The 3,536-nt window shown below is 36.8% G+C and overlaps 1 long non-coding RNA gene across 2 annotated transcripts in view; it reads right to left on the bottom strand.

Moving 5' to 3' along the window:
* Positions 1 to 219: 219 nt before the first annotated feature.
* LOC103522798 overlaps positions 220 to 3,536 on the bottom strand; it is a 10,515-nt gene continuing 7,198 nt past the window's right edge. Inside the window, exons 1-3 of one of the 2 annotated variants that reach the window (XR_542023.2) lie at positions 1,600 to 1,742; positions 681 to 773; positions 220 to 281 (exon numbers count right to left, since the gene is read on the bottom strand). This is a non-coding gene — a long non-coding RNA (uncharacterized LOC103522798). Of the gene's footprint in view, positions 282 to 680; positions 774 to 1,599; positions 1,743 to 3,536 lie in introns of those variants that run through there. The other variant, XR_542024.2, reaches the window with a different exon arrangement.

Consider the following 3,536-nt stretch of genomic DNA (forward strand, 5'->3'; position numbering starts at 1 on the left):
GAAATGGTCCAGAAGGCCCTTCTTTGGATAAAAGAAATGGTTAGCAAAAAGAATTTCTTCTTTGGTTAATGTTATTATGTTAGCTGAAATTTTGCTTCTTTTTAAGACTGAGGCAGCACAATTTTTAATCTCTAGAACAAACCTTGGTATCAGCGGTGCTGAAAATGTTAATGGCATTTGTGTTTTCTGCACTCTCTTTTGCGTCCTCAAGAGTCTGAAGCGGTGCTGAAAATGTTAATGGCATTTGTGTTTTCTGCACTCTCTTTTGCGTCCTCAAGAGTCTGAAATAGAATGGAAGGGAATATTACCTATAGCACAAGTCAGAAGAAGATGACTGGATGGGAGAGAGCCAGCCGTTCGGGAAAAGAACCTAATATGTAATATGTATCTGTCTGGGACTTTAGGATAAAGTTCGCCGCGGGCGGAAATCAAACCCGAGACCAAGCGCTTACAAGGCAGGCGCACGCGCTTTTTTCAAAGCTAATTAGGTGGGCAATTTATGTTTTTGAACTGTTCGTCACCTTTAGTGTATGGCGCCACAAGAGTGTCCACAAATAGTCGACGGCCATCGATCGACGAGGTAAATCTATGTTATCGAGGAAGTGTGGACGGTTCAGTCGACATCGATTAACAGCCTTTATTATGTGCTAGTACATTACCTAAATCAGTATGGTTCATACCTTGATTGTAGTTGTTGGTGCTGTTGTAGTCACCTCACTCGACCCAGGAGAAGCTGTAGACACCTTCCCCTTCTCAATGGCCAACTGAATGATCTGTAAGAAAAACTAAAACATGTGAATAACAAATACAAACAAACCAGGTGGCTTTGGCTCTACAAAGCAGAAGAGGTCGTTTCGCGAACGTCAGGAGAAAAAACGACCCGCAGGTTAGTAAATGTTGACGAACTAATATTGAACTGATACCATGTTGAATCATTTCTAGAATACAAGAATGCAACAGATATAATATTATACCGAGATAATTAAAGACCAGGTGGCTTTGGCTCTACAAAGCAGAAGAGGTCGTTTCGCGAACGTCAGGAGAAAAAACGACCCACGGGTTAGTAAATATTGACGAACAGACGAACTAATATTGAACTGATACCATGTTGAATCATTTCTAGAATACAAGAATGCAACAGATATAATATTATACCGAGATAATTAAAAGACAGGGAAAGGAAGGCAGACGGCATCTCAAAAGGAAGGCAGATCTCGAAAGGAAGGCAAAACATGGAGTACTGCAGCAAACCAGCCTTATGGCTGTTAACCAATGATGATGGATTAGGTACGCGGATAATTGGATAATGTAACGATAACAAAAGTTAATTCTTTGGTAATTCAGTATTCAACATTGGCTCTTGTCATTCAATACCTTGGTCTGACCTAAATGGTTATTAAATCCGGAGTTGGCCATTGAATTTCTCCAATATGTATCAAGTTTAAAATATGGGTTACAAACTGCAAATTCCAATACCTACAAACTACAATACCTATATTAGAAGCAGTAAAAAAGTTGAAGCAAATCCATGGAAAAATTGGGCCCTTGGCCGGATTTAAATCTTCGCCAAAGAGGGCTTCAATCGAGGAAGCTACTTACGCGGTCCGAGAGGCGGTCAGCATTGGAGGTTTGATCACTGGAGGCATCAACATCCGTTAGAGAATTGGTTTCAGAGCCATCAGCATCACTGGACTCATCTGATGGAGTGGCCTCTGAGGACGAGTCCAAATCGTTAGAGTCCACCTGTGAAGTCCAAGATAATGGGGCTGTAAGATCTGTTCTAAAGCTAATCACGTATGTATAATAATTGTATATTCGTAAGCGCTGTAAATGCCATGCTGGGATTTGTATAGAACTATAGACTATACTTCTTTGGAGAAGGACCTACAAACCATTCATACTATTGTGCCATTTATCTACACTAGACAAAACCTACTAGCTAGACTATACCTAGTAAGCTCTAACTGCGAGAGTGAATGGACTTTTCAGCCTTAAGAGCGCAGAATAAAAAGGGTAGGTACTTATGTAGAGCTACCTAGGTGATATCTTATCTCTTTCATTGGTTATGACGACTTTTAAAACTAAGATATAGAATTAGAATAGAAATACACCTTGTTTATCTTGCTGGGATAGGATTAGAAAGTCCCTTTAGTCCCCACAGTCTAAACAAGGTCGTGCAATATTTGAGCATAATTTTTATTCTATTTACAATATAGAAATCCTGCGACATCACACATTTATAGATTCCCCTCAACACTTTGCTTTCATTGATATATTCATTGATATTGAAGTATTCATTGATATATATTCATTGACAATTTTCCCTATGCCTATATTTTCCCTCACTTGATTTCTCTTACGCCTCGTAATTGCATTAAGTTTGCCTTTTGCATACTCACATTGCCTTGTTGATGTTAAGAGATAATGCAATATGTATGTTGGAAATTGAAACACGCTCTTGCATGACTTAGTAGATTTTAAAAGCATCTGAAACGTGTTCGCTATCATGGAAATGAGTTTGAAAGCGATTCGTCAAGTATTAGCAGGAGAGAAAGCGATGGAAAGCAAAAGAAAAAAAAAAGGCAGCGTTTGGTGAGTAAAAGCGAAAATTAATTTGATTTGATCTACTATACTATTTTATCTTTTAAGGGTTCTCTGAATCTAATTCCTTTCCACAAAGAAAAGTGAAGTAATGGGGTAACGAATGTGAAGAGACGAGGTAATGAATGTAATGGTGCCTGTGCTTAGACTTAAAACGTATAGACTATTCAAAGGGATTAGGGGAGTAAAAAAGATACGTAAAGGTAAAGAGTTCTGCTTTCTTTTTTCTTTAGTCGTCAAAGAGGATCTTAAACCTTAATGTTTTTACACTTCTATATTTTTGAAATTAATGAAATATAAAAAAAGAAAAGAGGAACCAATGAAACAAGGTTACTATTACATAAGTGTATTTAGTTTAATTGTTGAGCTGTAATTCATTTCGTCGAGCGTCCCTTTGCTTTCTTTTTTGTTAAACTTTGTCTTATTAATTATAGTACTTTTTTAATGAGGCCTCGCTTTAAATGATTATAGATTCAACAAGAAAAAAACCAACGTATAAATAATAAGCGCTTTCTTTTAACTTTATGACTACTATAATAATGAGCCCAGAAGAAAGGGGAAACAGACTTGAACAGACTGAAGTTTTATTTACAACCGTATGTTTTTTCGTGAATGTCATCTTTGTGCAAAGCGTTGGGGTCTTAGTCAAGTTTTCGCCCCATAAATAATTAAAAACACAGATGTAATACAAGAAAACACGAGATTTAAAACGGGGAAAAGAGTAACAAAATATGCCTTACGATTAATAAAGTTGATGGGAGCAGGGTTAGTCAACTTTTATTAGCTCAAGATGACATGGATATAAATAATATAAATTTTTTTTTTTTTTTTTTTTTACTTTTAATCACGCATCGGATGTAACTTATCATAAGAATCATTTCCATTAAGAAAAAAATAAAAAAGATTCTCATATCCATGCGCTATTCCAGAGCGGT

The sequence above is a fragment of the Diaphorina citri genome, unplaced genomic scaffold (genome assembly GCF_000475195.1).
Source record: "Diaphorina citri unplaced genomic scaffold, Diaci psyllid genome assembly version 1.1 scaffold11314, whole genome shotgun sequence".
Lineage (NCBI taxonomy): Eukaryota > Metazoa > Arthropoda > Insecta > Hemiptera > Psyllidae > Diaphorina > Diaphorina citri.